Source organism: Pseudophryne corroboree, chromosome 1 (assembly GCF_028390025.1).
Source record: "Pseudophryne corroboree isolate aPseCor3 chromosome 1, aPseCor3.hap2, whole genome shotgun sequence".
Lineage (NCBI taxonomy): Eukaryota > Metazoa > Chordata > Amphibia > Anura > Myobatrachidae > Pseudophryne > Pseudophryne corroboree.
The window spans coordinates 1,051,783,595-1,051,799,919 of NC_086444.1; the positions used below are offsets into that span (position 1 = coordinate 1,051,783,595).

The 16,325-nt window shown below is 40.9% G+C and overlaps 1 protein-coding gene across 1 annotated transcript in view; it reads left to right on the forward strand.

The window, feature by feature from the left end:
- Window positions 1-16,325, forward strand: part of SGCZ (sarcoglycan zeta) — a 1,577,608-nt gene that overhangs the window by 642,260 nt on the left and 919,023 nt on the right. The window lies entirely within an intron of this gene.

Here is a 16,325-nt window from a genome sequence, read left to right on the forward strand (position 1 = left end):
CCACTGACCAGTAAATCCCTTCCTCTTGTAACCAAGCTCACGCAAACCACCCCACCAACTCCCTCAGTGTCAATTTCCTCCTTCCCCAGGAATGCCAATAGTCCTGCAGGCCATGTCACTGGCAATTCTGACGAGTCCTCTCCTGCCTGGGATTCCTCCGATGCATCCTTGCGTGTAACGCCTACTGCTGCTGGCACTGCTGTTGTTGCTGCTGGGAGTCGATGGTCATCCCAGAGGGGAAGTCGTAAGCCCACTTTTACTACTTCCACTAAGCAATTGACTGTCCAACAGTCCTTTGCGAGGAAGATGAAATATCACAGCAGTCATCCTGTTGCAAAGCGGATAACTGAGGCCTTGACAACTATGTTGGTGTTAGACGTGCGTCCGGTATCCACCGTTAGTTCACAGGGAACTAGACAATTTCTTGAGGTAGTGTGCCCCCGTTACCAAATACCATCTAGGTTCCACTTCTCTAGGCAGGCGATACCGAGAATGTACACGGACGTCAGAAAAAGACTCACCAGTGTCCTAAAAAATGCAGTTGTACCCAATGTCCACTTAACCACGGACATGTGGACAAGTGGAGCAGGGCAGGGTCAGGACTATATGACTGTGACAGCCCACTGGGTAGATGTATGGACTCCCGCCGCAAGAACAGCAGCGGCGGCACCAGTAGCAGCATCTCGCAAACGCCAACTCTTTCCTAGGCAGGCTACGCTTTGTATCACCGGTTTCCAGAATACGCACACAGCTGAAAACCTCTTACGGCAACTGAGGAAGATCATCGCGGAATGGCTTACCCCAATTGGACTCTCCTGTGGATTTGTGGCATCGGACAACGCCAGCAATATTGTGTGTGCATTAAATATGGGCAAATTCCAGCACGTCCCATGTTTTGCACATACCTTGAATTTGGTGGTGCAGAATTTTTTAAAAAACGACAGGGGCGTGCAAGAGATGCTGTCGGTGGCCAGAAGAATTGCGGGACACTTTCGGCGTACAGGCACCACGTACAGAAGACTGGAGCACCACCAAAAACGCCTCAACCTGCCCTGCCATCATCTGAAGCAAGAAGTGGTAACGAGGTGGAATTCAACCCTCTATATGCTTCAGAGGTTGGAGGAGCAGCAAAAGGCCATTCAAGCCTATACAATTGAGCACGATATAGGAGGTGGAATGTACCTGTCTCAAGTGCAGTGGAGAATGATTTCAACATTGTGCAAGGTTCTGCAACCTTTTGAACTTGCCACACGTGAAGTCAGTTCAGACACTGCCAGCCTGAGTCAGGTCATTCCCCTCATCAGGCTTTTGCAGAAGAAGCTGGAGGCATTGAAGGAGGAGCTAAAAGGGAGCGATTCCGCTAGGCATGTGGGACTTGTGGATGGAGCCCTTAATTCGCTTAACAAGGATTCACGGGTGGTCAATCTGTTGAAATCAGAGCACTACATTTTGGCCACCGTGCTCGATCCGAGATTTAAAACCTACCTTGGATCTCTCTTTCCGGCAGACACAAGTCTGCTGGGGTTCAAAGACCTGCTGGTGAGAAAATTGTCAAGTCAAGCGGAACGCGACCTGTCAACATCTCCTCCTTCACATTCTCCCGCAACTGGGGGTGCGAGGAAAAGGCTCAGAATTCCGAGCCCACCCGCTGGCGGTGATGCGGGGCAGTCTGGAGCGACTGCTGATGCTGACATCTGGTCCGGACTGAAGGACCTGACAACGATTACGGACATGTCGTCTACTGTCACTGCATATGATTCTCTCCCCATTGAAAGAATGGTGGAGGATTATATGAGTGACCGCATCCAAGTAGGCACGTCAGACAGTCCGTACTTATACTGGCAGGAAAAAGAGGCAATTTGGAGGCCCTTGCACAAACTGGCTTTATTCTACCTAAGTTGCCCTCCCACAAGTGTGTACTCCGAAAGAGTGTTTAGTGCCGCCGCTCACCTTGTCAGCAATCGGCGTACGAGGTTACTTCCAGAAAATGTGGAGAAGATGATGTTCATTAAAATTAATTATAATCAATTCCTCCGTGGAGACATTGACCAGCAGCAATTGCCTCCACAAAGTACACAGGGAGCTGAGATGGTGGATTCCAGTGGGGACGAATTGATAATCTGTGAGGAGCAGGATGTACACGGTGATATATCGGAGGATGATGATGAGGTGGACATCTTGCCTCTGTAGAGCCAGTTTGTGCAAGGAGAGATTAATTGCTTCTTTTTCGGTGGGGGTCCAAACCAACCCGTCATTTCAGTCACAGTCGTGTGGCAGACCCTGTCACTGAAATGATGGGTTGGTTAAAGTGTGCATGTCCTGTTTATAAAACATAAGGGTGGGTGGGAGGGCCCAAGGACAATTCCATCTTGCACCTCTTTTTTCTTTCATTTTTCTTTGCGTCATGTGCTGTTTGGGGAGTGTTTTTTGGAAGGGCCATCCTGCGTGACACTGCAGTGCCACTCCTAGATGGGCCAGGTGTTTGTGTCGGCCACTAGGGTCGCTTATCTTACTCACACAGCTACCTCATTGCGCCTCTTTTTTTCTTCTTTGCGTCATGTGCTGTTTGGGGAGTGTTTTTTGGAAGGGCCATCCTGCGTGACACTGCATTGCCACTCCTAGATGGGCCAGGTGTTTGTGTCGGCCACTAGGGTCGCTTAGCTTACTCACACAGCTACCTCATTGCGCCTCTTTTTTTCTTCTTTGCGTCATGTGCTGTTTGGGGAGTGTTTTTTGGAAGGGCCATCCTGCGTGACACTGCAGTGCCACTCCTAGATGGGCCAGGTGTTTGTGTCGGCCACTAGGGTCGCTTAGCTTACTCACACAGCTACCTCATTGCGCCTCTTTTTTTCTTCTTTGCGTCATGTGCTGTTTGGGGAGTGTTTTTTGGAAGGGCCATCCTGCGTGACACTGCAGTGCCACTCCTAGATGGGCCAGGTGTTTGTGTCGGCCACTAGGGTCGCTTATCTTACTCACACAGCTACCTCATTGCGCCTCTTTTTTTCTTCTTTGCGTCATGTGCTGTTTGGGGAGTGTTTTTTGGAAGGGCCATCCTGCGTGACACTGCAGTGCCACTCCTAGATGGGCCAGGTGTTTGTGTCGGCCACTAGGGTCGCCTAGCTTACTTACACAGCTACCTCATTGCGCCTCTTTTTTTCTTCTTTGCGTCATGTGCTGTTTGGGGAGTGTTTTTTGGAAGGGCCATCCTGCGTGACACTGCAGTGCCACTCCTAGATGGGCCAGGTGTTTGTGTCGGCCACTAGGGTCGCTTAGCTTACTCACACAGCTACCTCATTGCGCCTCTTTTTTTCTTTGCGTCATGTGCTGTTTGGGGAGTGTTTTTTGGAAGGGCCATCCTGCGTGACACTGCAGTGCCACTCCTAGATGGGCCAGGTGTTTGTGTCGGCCACTAGGGTCGCTTAGCTTAGTCATCCAGCGACCTCGGTGCAAATTTTAGGACTAAAAATAATATTGTGAGGTGTGAGGTATTCAGAATAGACTGAAAATGAGTGGAAATTATGGTTTTTGAGGTTAATAATACTTTGGGATCAAAATGACCCCCAAATTCTATGATTTAAGCTGTTTTTTAGGGTTTTTGGAAAAAAACACCCGAATCCAAAACACACCCGAATCCGACAAAAAAAATTCGGTGAGGTTTTGCAAAAACGCGGTCGAACCCAAAACACGGCCGCGGAACCGAACCCAAAACCAAAACACAAAACCCGAAAAATTTCAAGTGCACATCCCTAGTTGTCACCTATGTACAGTATGTGCTGGGACCTGGGAGTTGATCAAACAGCCAATGTTCCATCTTGTAATGCTGTATACTGTATCTCACATACTGTTTTATCAGTCCAGACCTGTACATTATCACAAATACAGAAATACACTATTCTCTGTGACTTGTAGTTCCACAAACACTTTTCTTCAAGTGACTACAGTCCTCTTGTATCCTTGCAGTGCTTAGTCACTCCCATGGGTAATTCAGTGGCAGCAGGAGCATGTGTTTGCACGGCTCCCACTATGTTGGGATTTGCATACTGCATTACGTACACAATGCAGCAAAGATACAAGAGGATACCTCTATATTATATAGCACCTCCATGTCTGTGACTGGAACTTGTTGACATTAATTCATCTTACAATATATTTTTTACTGCTGCATGCTGATTCTTTTTAATTTAATATGTCTCTACAAATCTTGTTCTGCCATATCACTTTGATTATATAAATCATTAGCACAATTTCTCAGTTTGTATGTTTAGTGTCTTTAACTGTTTGCAGGTCTGTCATTTACTGGAGCTAGCAGCTTTATTTAAATATATATTTATTTATTCATTCATTCAATATTTTTATTCTTCATTTTTGTTTTTTTTCTGTAAGTCATTCTTACTCATTCATTAATATTAATGCATAGTGATTTACCTTTCTTTTAAAGATGTAATACTAATTATGGTTTCAGTTTTTACTAAAAAATGACATAAAAAGCAGCAATCCCATGAAAACATAAAGCCCAATAACATGCTTAAAGAAGCAGTCTAACAAATACCCCTTACAACTGAGTTTGGTTGTCAGACCACTATCAATGATTGACAACTCCTCAGACCCTCCAAAATGTCACAGACCATCATAGCAATAATATACACATGGGACTCAGGGCCTAATTCAGACCTGATCGTAGCAGCAAATTTGTTAGCAAATGGGCAAAACCATGTGCACTGCAGGGGAGGAGGGGGGGGGGCAGATATAACATGTGCAGAGAGAGTTAGATTTGGGTGTGGTGTGTTCAAACTGAAATCTAAATTGCAGTATAAAAATAAAGCAGACAGTATTTACCCTGCACAGAAACAATATAACCCACCCAAATCTAACTCTCTCTGCACATGTTATATCTGCCCTACCTGTAGTGCACATGGGGCCTAATTCAGACCTGATAGCTAGGGTGCATTTTTTGCAGTGCTGCGAACAGGTAGTCGCCGCCTACAGGGGGAGGGGGTAGTCGCTGTGCAGGGGTGTGAATGCATGTGCAGAGAGCTGCACAAACAAAAGTTTGTGCAGTCTCTGCACAGCTCAGGACTTACTCAGCCACTGTGATTATCCGGCCTGGAGCTGATGTCAGGAACCCTCCCTTAAATGGCTGGACACACTTTCGTTTCTTTGGACACTACCTAGAAACAGTCAGTTGACACCCAGAAACGGCCTCTTCCTGTCAATATTCTTGTGATCGCCGGTGCGATCACTTTCTTCGGTAAGTCCATCGCTCTCTGGTGCTCTCTGGTGTTCCCCGTTGCTGGGGAGACCTTGTGCCTGTGCTTTGCGGTGGATACGCATGCGCAGTTCAGACCCGATCGCTGCTGTGCAAAAATGCACTGCAGCGATCGGGTCTGAATGACCCCCATGGTTTTGCCCATCTGCTAACAAATTTGCTTCTATAATCAGGTCTGAATTAGGCCCTCAATGCAGTGAGCAGAGAGCTCTGAAATGCCCATTACCCCCCAAAAATATCTCTGCCCTCATTGTGACATTCTCTACTCCCTCTCCTCCCTCTTCCCTTAAATGATGTGCTAACAAAATGAGAGCCTCTGTCTGAGTATCTCAGTGCACTGCTGTTTAAGATGCACTGGCAAAACTGTACAATACCACACAAGTCAAAATAAACACACAGTCCAAGGTGGTGAATCGATATCACAGCTTTGACACTAGTAAGAGGCTATAGGACAGGGGATCAATTAAAGGTTAATAACAACATATACTGTAAATAAACAATTGGAATACACAGATTGCAGTTAAAATAAAACTACACATTTATAATATTGATATAAAATATAAAAAATCTTCCGTAGATTAAATGCATTTTCTTAACATAATATGTATGCAATTATATGAAACATTGATAGCTAATGCTGCTTTCAAATCGCAAAACCTGCTTTTGAAACGGTTCTTTAAACGGTTCTTAAAACGGGTCTGAGCAGTTAAACCCCCTTCACATCGCATGTTGTAATCAGTATATTACCATTTCATCAGTGGCGTAAGTTCGTCCCAGTTGCCCGGAGGCAAGATAAATATTGGTGCCCCCCTATTTCCTATATCAAGATAAATGTGTGTGTGTGTGTGTGTGTGTGTGTGTGTGTGTGTGTGTGTGTGTGTGTGTATGGACTATGGAGTGTTCTGAAAAAAAATTATATATTGTATTTATACATTTAATTGTCTTTTATTTTAAATCACACATTTCTTAGCAGTCATACCCAGGATTAGAACCCATGACCTGTTACACTAACAGCAGGCACTTTACTGATGGAGTTATTTGCTCCTGTAGAGGAAGCATGAGAATTCTAACTATATGAAGTTACATGTAATTGTCAGAGAAGTATCTTCATATAGTTAAAATTCTCATATTTCCTATACAGGAGCAAACAGCTTCATCAGTAAGGTGTCTGCTTCCAGTGTAACAGGTTGTGGTTTCTAATCCTGGGTGTGATACTTGTAAAATGAGTATATTCAGTATAATAAAGAGGGTGAGATTTGTAAGGTGCAGGGACCAGTGAGGAAGTCGGCCACTGAAAAGACAGCAGCAGCTATCAATTAACTTAATTCAATGATGTCACAGAATAGGAGGAGAGGTGCCCCCCCTTCAGAGCAGGAGCCCGGCGGCAGATGACTCCGTTGCCTCCCAGAGTTCTGCCTCTGCATTTCATTACCATTTTGGTATCTTTCAAACTGAACCCGTTTCACCCATACAAAACAGTAGTTGTCATTTTAAATGTTTATTTCCTGCTTCTGCCTGGTGACATCACACATGGAGACAGCCTATCACCTTCTGGGGCTTGCAAATACCGTTTCAGACCCTTTCACACTGCACAATGAAACGGGTCTGAAACGGGTAGGACCCTGCTTTTTTACCATTTCAAAATACCGGTATTTTGTAAACGGTAAATTGAAGGTGACCCTTTCACATCGCAGCTCGAACCGTTTAGGAAGCCAGTAAAAACGGCAAATTACCGGGTACAAGCTGCGGTGTGAAAGGGGTATAACTGTCAATCATGGTAAGTAAACATAGACATGGACATGTTTTTTTTTTTTTAAGTTGCAATGCAGCCTAACCAAACTAGATTGTCTCCAATGTATTGTGCAGCTTTCTACATGACCAAGGTGCAGCTTTCTATATGGCCAGTACTGTAGGGCAGACTGGAACTTTTGGAAAAGGAAGCATGCAAAATTCCAAGATACAATAGTGTCTCAGGTTAAAGGGTCATAAATCAATACATTAGGACAAATATCAACATGGTTTGCTGAGATAAAAATAAAATTGTCAAAATATGAAATTTTTAAAATATGTATGTCTAAATAAAGTTAAATGTTAGCTTCACTTAGCTGTGTCTTAGGTTTATAATTATTTAAGTATATTCATGGAATATCCTCCCAAAACACTTGACGTACCCACAATATTAATGATCCCTCCATTTCTGACTGCTCCATTCCTGATTTTCTATTGGGGATGCAATGATGTCAGATTTACCAAGATACACATGCAAATGTGATGATGGTGTTAGACTATAGTCGCCTATGGACTGCACCTAATGATGCATGCCCCTGCTGATGATCATGTATGCACACTCGAACCAGGAAGCAGAGTGATAGCATAAGCTATCACTCTGTTTCCAGCACTTCATCAGGATTGGAGTTTATCAGACCGCATGTCCCAGCAAGAGAAGAAAACTAAATTTGCATGTAATTTTTTTTTCCAGTTGTAAATATAAATGTTATTATCATATCCCATTCACATTTACAGCAATATATTAGACCAAGAAAAAGCTGTGCTGCTGTGTCCTATTTTAGAAAGTACGTGTAAGATCATAAACTTTAAAAATACACTTTTTATTCATAAAATCCTATCTGCAAACATACAATTATATCTCAGCAATTAAAGAGCTAAAAAAAACAATATAAGGATTAAATTAACATAAACTGTAACTCTACAAGCCACAGTATTTGGAACTGAATACTTTGTTTAACCAAAAAGAACTTTCAACCTTTCATATAAAAAGTCTCATCAGTGGTATAAGAACACTCTCTCCAAAGTAAAAAAGGCCATATATGTCATACAGTACCGTATCAAATGAAGTCTTTATTGGATCCAATATTACGATTAGTTAATATGACACTGCCACTAATATTAGTAATACTACAAATCATCAACATTCATAGTAATCTGTTCTTCCGCATTATTAATAATAATATTATTATTATTATTATTTGTGGTTGTAGTATTACTACTACTACTACTACTACTACTACTACTAAAGATACTACTACTACTACTACTACTACTACTACTACTAAGAGATATAATTAGTTATTATTAGAAATATTAATTAAAATGTATTAACATTTACTTGCATAATCCATTTGCATTACTATTATTATTATTATTATTAGTATTATTGTTGTTTTTGTTGTTAATAATAATAATAAAAATAATAATAATAAAATATGCCCCCTTTTGTTTGTATTTTTTTGACAAATTTCGCAACCTTGAAAATAATTTCGCCCTATAGTATTAGAAATGTAGTGTAGTTATATCAGCCTGTTGATGTCTGTTGTTAATGTAAATTTACTTTGTTCAATGTTTATTACTGTGCATGAAGATATTTTGCATTTAACTTAAAACAACTTACTAAATAGGAAAACAACTTACTAAATCTAGCAAAACATAATCAAATAAAAAAACATGTTTTCCTACATTAATTTTTTTTTACAGAAGTTGGCAATAATTTAGATACATTATGATAATGTAATACAATATAAAATATATATTGTACAGTAAAAACAATCTTTATGTACTGTACATCAGCAGAAACATGATATCAAGAAATAAAGACTGCTGGATACACATTTTAAGATGATCTCTCCTGTCTTTCTGGCTGGAGTGAAAATCTTGTAATGTATGGGAGCAAATGACAATCAACCATTTGCTCCTAAAAGGGAAATGGGAAAAAATAGTCATTCAGATAAATTGGATAAATCAAATGGTTTTAACTAGAGATGAGCGGGCTCGGTTCGTTGAGATCCGAACCCCCCCAAAAATTCACCTATTTTACACGGGTCCGAGGCAGCCTCAGATCTTCCTGCCTTGCTCGGTTAACCCGAACGCGCCCGAACGTCATCATCCCGCTGTTGGATTCTCGCGAGATTCGTATTCTATATAAAGAGCCGTGCGTCGCCGCAATTTTCACTCATGCATTGGAGATTGAACGGAGAGGACATGGCTGCGTTCTCTCCCTGAAAAGCTCCATATCTGTGCTCAGTGTGCTGCACATATTCGTGCTCAGTGTGCTGCAAATATCTGTGCTCAGTGTGCTGAAAATATCTACGTTCTCTGCCTGAAAACGCTCCATGTCTGTGCTCAGTGTTCTGCAAATATCTGTGCTCAGTGTGCTGCATTGTGGGGACCACCAGTATATAATTATAGTAGTACAGTACAGTAGGCCATTGCTGTATCTTGCAGCTCTGTGTCAAGTATACTATCCATATCTGTGCTGCATTATTGTGAGCAGTATATAGTAGGACAGTGCAGCTCTGTGTCACTTCTAGTATCCTGATCAGTGCTCAATATCTGCTGCATTGTTGTGACCAGTATGTATACTGTACTGTGCGACGTGTGTTATACACCTGGTGATTTTATACATCCTGTAATCTATACTGAGCGATGTGTGAGATACACCTGTGGATTATACACCCTGTATACTGTACTGTGCAATGTTTGTGATACACCTGGTGATTATACACCCTGTATACTGTACTGAGCAATGTGTGAGATACACCTGGGGATTATACACCCTATATACTGTACTGTGTGATGTGTGAGATACACCTGGGGATTATACACCCTATATACTGTATTGTGCGAGGTGTGATACACCTGGTAATTAATTATAATCCCTGTATACTGTACTGTGCGACGTGTGTTATACACCTGGTGATTATACATCCTATAATCTGTACTGAGCGATGTGTGAGATACACCTGGGGATTATACACCCTATATACTGTACAGAGTGATGTGTGAGCTACACCTGGGGATTATACACCCTGTATACTGTACTGAGCGATGTGTGAGATACACCTGAGGATTATACACCCTATATACTGTACTGTGTGATGTGTGAGATACACCTGGGGATTATACACCCTATATATTATATACTGTACTGTGCGATGTGTGTGATACACTTGGTAATTAATTATACACCCTGTATACTGTACTGTGCGACATGTGTTATACACCTGGTGATTATACATCCTGTAATCTGTACTGAATGATGTGTGAGATACACCTGGGGATTATACACCCTATATTATTATTATTATTATTATTATCCTTTATTTATATGGCGCCACAAGGGTTCCGCAGTGCCCAATTACAGAGTACATAAATAATCAAACAGGAAAACAGCAACTTACAGTTGATGACAGTATAGGACAAGTACAGGGTAAATAAATATAGTTACATCAGCAGATGACACTGGAATAAGTATCAGGTGGCAGAAGACTGCTGGATGTGGTACAGTTGAAGATTATTAAAGTAAAACAAAGGATAAGTACATGAGGGAAGAGGGGCCCTGCTCGTGAGAGCTTACAATCTAAAGGGGAGGGGTAGACAGACAGGGGTGACACAGATGGGGTACATAGAGAACATGGAACAGAGGGTTAGGATGAGATTTGTCTGGGTTTGGTGAAGAAGTGGACCCCCAGAAGGCACAAGTCAATACTTAACATTGCAACATTTTACTGGGCTATGCAGGAGAAAATTAAAAATAGGGGGAAATAAAAATTAAAAAAAATAATCAATAACTTCTACCGCTTTAAAAAAAGTTAATTGAAGCTGAAATAATGGACAACTACCTCATGGAAGCCAGATACAGTATACCAAACAGTACTTAGCAGAGTTAGGAATGAGTGCTTATGAAATACAGTAACATTTTGTCATAATATTTCAGAAACTGCATGGTTGGTCTCTTGCACTCCTTTGCTCTAATACACCACCTGCTTTAGGATTTATATTCAAAAACATTATGTCTCCATAATCGCAAAAACGTCAGTATTCATGGAAAGTGGTTTGTTCCTTTGTAAGGGAAAGAGAACAAACATTCTCAAACAATGGTTTCTCAATTTCTTTTTCCTCTGGGAAGGGATTGTGGATTCGCAGGAATATTTGATCATTTCCAGTAAACAGAAAGCAGCGACTTTCTACAAATGTTTACATTAGATTACGTTTGGCAAAAAAAAAAAGTACAGAATCCCATTTAGGATGTCTTCACCAAATCGTAGACATAAATATGGAAATCGTCATCAAACTTAATGAAGTACACAGAAGGTTTAGCTTCAACTTGATGAATAACCATGCCAGTCCTTTTTGAGCCATCTTCTTTGGCATATTCCATTTGCTTGCCCACCAGGCTGTCCACAACCTCCCCTGGTTCTCTTTCAGCTGGAGGGGAATCATTTGAGTCTGGCATGATCCGAAGATCTCCTTCTTTATAGTCATCTAAAAGTTGATACATATATAAGACTGGGTCTTTTTCATAGGTTATATAAAACCATGTGTTCATAATAGGTGCTTGTGCTAATACCATCCCTCGCCACTCATCCTTGGAACCATCCTCTGTTTCAAACATATGCTCCACTGCTTTACCAATCATTGTGTCAGCAAAATGGGCATCGCTGATTCGGGATGAGGCAACTCTGTCTGGTAGAACTTCAAGAGCAGACACCCTTTCATCCTTGTGAAGCTTAAGTCCATAGACACAATCAAATCCATCATACTTTATAAGAAAGAGGGAGGGATTCACTGGTACTTGATCCAGAACTGTTCCTTTCCACTGGGTTATTGGCCCACTGCCCTCTTTCCACCCATGCTGTATTCTACAGCCTACAATAATTCACCTTGGCTGGGAGATTGGTTTACTTGGTCCATATTGTTTCGATGTTTCTTATGAGATGTTATTTTCTTCATCATATTTGCAGAAACACCTGCATGTGCTGCATCAGCTCTTGATCGCTGAGCGGCCGCCTTTCCAAATGGAGCCTTCATTCATCTGTGTATTAAAGGGCAGCAGGGCTGCCGAACTAGGGTGAAAAGTGTAGTCACTCCAAGTTTGTTGTAGTCCTTCCAGTCTACATTAAAAAGAACCCCTTCCTTCCCACCTTTCAGAAAAACTCCGACCCTCAATTGCTCTGACCAGAAGTCACTAATCTGGGGCAGATAGGATGTGTTTCCCTCCACTCCCCCTGCAGGTGATTGCTGTGGCACAGTGCTCTCCTGCGGCCAGTTGCCCCAATCCTCCTCCTCCCTCCTTTGTGAGACTCCGTCACCACCACTGTGCACTGCTATGGAAGAGCAGCTCCCGCCTCACTCCCCCTGAACTTCCAAGCCCTCTGCTCAGACACTCCAGTGCTCGTTCCCTTCCCTCACCCCCTCCCTCTCCACACACTTCCAGATTTGGAGCTGGCTGCTACTATACGGCCACTCCGCTGCCAGGACCAGGCCTCGCCTTCCTGCCAAATACTGATCCCTCCAGAGTTGCATACTGTATACTGTACTGGTCGACGTGTGTTATACACCTGGTGATTATACATCCTGTAATCTGTACTGAGCGACGTGTGAGAGACACCTGGGGATTATACACCCTATATACTGTACTGTGCGACGTGTGTTATACACCTGGTGATTATACATTCTGTAATCTGTACTGAGCGATGTGTGAGATACACCTGGTAATATATGTGCTCAGTGTGCTGCATTGTGGGGACCACCAGTATATAATTATAGTAGTACAGTACAGTATGCCATTGCTGTATCTTGCAGCTCTGTGTCAAGTATACTATCCATATCTGTGCTGCATTGTTGTGATCAGTATATAGTAGGACAGTGCAGCATTTTGGTGACCAGCAGTATACATATAGTACAGTACAGTAGGCAATTGCTGTATCTTGCAGCTCCATGTCAGACTCAGTTCTAGTATCCTGATCAGTGCTCAATATCTGCTGCATTGTTGTGACCAGTATATATATAGTAGTACATTGCAGCATTGTGGTGACCACCAGTATATAGTAGTACAGTACAGTAGGCCATTGCTGTATCTTGCAGCTCTGTGTCACTTCTAGTATGCTGATCAGTGCTTAATATCTGTGCTCAGTGTCAGTGCTGCATTGTGGTGACCAGTATACTACAGTACAATAGTCCAGTGCTGTTCTCGCTGCTCAGTGTCAGTTCTCCGTAGTATCATCAGTGATCAGTATAATCAGTGCGCTGTTAGACATGTGCCCATTTTCTGCCATTAGTGCAGTGGGATTTAGACAATTGATGAAGTTATTGTGTCCCCGGTACAAAATCCCATGTAGATTCCACTTCACTAGGCAGGCTATAGCGCGATTTTACCAATTAATATCAGTGATTTATAATTATTACAAAACAATGGGTGGTTGCAAACTAGCGCTGATTTAAAATAATAAAACTTTAAAGCTAAAAAAACTTGAGGTTTTTATCTTCATCCAAAACTTCGTTCAGATGTTCTCCCGTTTATCAGAAAGACACTCACTTTATAATTCTGTCTCGCTTTCACATAAAGGTATCTTTCTGTCACCAAAATCAGCGCTAGTTTGCAACCACCCATTGTTTTGTAGTCATTTGATTTGAAGGGATTAATAAGGGAAAATCCCATGTGTTGCAAACCTGCAGCTTGCATTTGGTAGCGCGGGGCTACATACATATATTGTTTGTCAGATTTATAATTATTAATTACAGTGATCTTGCCAAATAATTCCAGTGATTTTGTCATTTTCTTCCAGTGATTTGGACCAATAATACCATTGATTAGAACGAATAATTCCAGTGATTTTGTCATTTTCTGCCAGTGATTTGGACCAATAATACCATTGATTAGAAAGAATAATTCCAGTGATTTTGTTGTTTTCTTCCAGTGATTTGGACCAATAATACCATTGATTAGAATGAATAATCCCTGTGATATTGAGGTGTTTGTGTCGCTTAGCTTAGCCGTCCAGCGACCACAGTGCACCTCTTTTTCTCTTTTCTTTGCATCATGTGCTGTTTGGGGCCAATTTTTAACTGAGGCCTTGACAGCTATGTTGGTGTTAGACGTGCATCCGATATCCACCATTAGTGCATTGGGACTGCAGTGCCAACCCTAGATGGGCCAGGTGTTTGTGCCGCACATTTGTGTCACTTAGCTTAGCCATACAGCAACCTCATTGCACCTCTTTTACTTCTTTCCATGATGTGCTGTTTGGGGCCTAGTTTTTGAATAGTGCCATCCTGTCTGACACTGCAGTGCCACTCCTAGATGGGCCAGGTGTTTGTGCCGGCCACTTGGATCGCTTAGTTTAGTCATCCAGTGACCTCGGTGCAAATTTTAGGACTAAAAATAATATTGTGAGGTGTTCAGAATAGACTGGAAATGAGTGGAAATTGTGGTTATTGAGGTTAATAATACTATAGGATCAAAATTACCCCCAAATTCTATGATTTAAGCTGTTTTTGAGGGGTTTTTGAAAAAAACACCCGAATCCAAAATACACCCGAATCCGACAAAAAAATTTCAGGGAGGTTTTGCCAAAACGCCTCCGAATCCAAAACACGGCCGCAGAACCGAATCCAAAACCAAAACACAAAACCCGAAAAATTTCCGGTGCACATCTCTAGTTTTAACCAGTTTGACTTAATGACAATTTTTGTCTGTTTTCCAGTGTTTGGAAGCAAATGGTCAATTTTCATTTGCTCCCATACTGTGCCATTACCAGATTTTTGTTCCAACCAAATAGATTGGACAGATAATCTTATAGTGTGTATCCTGCTTAACAGGAAGCGAGAAAGGGATCTTATCTACTTGCCTACATTACAGTACTTGCAACTACTGTATGCACAATAAAATCACTGCACTGTTATGTTTTGAGGTTTGTGAATACACTTGAAAAATAACATGTGTGAAGAGTGAGTCATTCATTCAAAATTACAATCTATTACCATATTAGCAGCTCTCTCTTTATTCATTTAAAAATTATTATTTTTTCTAAAAATGCTGCTTGGATTAGTTCCACTCATGTATTAACTTAATCATGGAATTAAGTTGACTATACAATGTCTTTATTACATGTTTTATTTTGCCATTCCTATAAATGCTATCATATCGGCTCACAAGTCCATGACTGTACCCTTAAAACCTGGTCACTTGTGCAGTAGATGCATGTTATCATAACAGAGTATTTGTTATGATTGTTGAACTTTTTCAAGTCAAAAATTACCCTTTTTGGCTGAATAGGCCGCCATACAAATGGCACAGTATTTTGTATACCGGGATTATAGTGGCTTTATTTATTATGAATTCAATAAAAAGTCTCAATCACTGCTGAGGATTCTTAGGATTCTCAAAGCTACAAGTAAAAGGTATAACAAAAATATAAGGATACAAAAGTAGACAAAATCTTAGAAGATAGATATTACACATTGAAAAATTGTGTTGACCCTTATATAATGTGCCCTTCAAACTATGACTTATACACAGAGTAATGCTTTATAAATATTTTTGACCTTTGACTGTCATTAGAGCTCAAAGAAATTAGTGGAAATTCGGTTTCTCAGAGTGTTAAGAAGATAATAACATGGCCTATATATTTAATCAATGGACAACAACACTGGATAAAGTATTATTCACTTAAGAAATAATTTATGAAAGGGATCAAGGGCACAATTATTTTATGTAAATTAACCTGGGGATGATATATTATTATTAATTTTCACAGTTATCAGTTATCATAGCAATTAAACTACAAAGAAACCATTTTTGATTGAATGTATAATGGATACAATATTCAGAATTTCTATCTTAAACATATTTTGAGTTCTTTAAAGCAAATATAGTTAACAAATGATGTTTATTTTATCTTGATAACCCATCTGAGTATTTCATTTTAGCCACTTAATTATATTTTTTGGAAAGAAAAAACATAACAACTGTTGTTTAGTTTACATCAAGGATAAGTATCTTTCTCAATAATTTTAAAACTGCTGGAAGCTGAATACTTCATCTAATATGCTAATATAATATCATATATTTTTATAGTTAATATTTCTTCACAAACTTAAAAGTGGAAATGGGTTTATTACATATGGGGAGATGTATCAAGCTTTTGAGAGTGATAAAGTGGAGATGTTGCCCAAAGCAACCAATGAGCTTCTAGCTGTTATTTCAAAGACTGAAGTAGCTAAATGCCAGAAGCTAATTGGGTGTTTTGGGCAACTTCTCTTG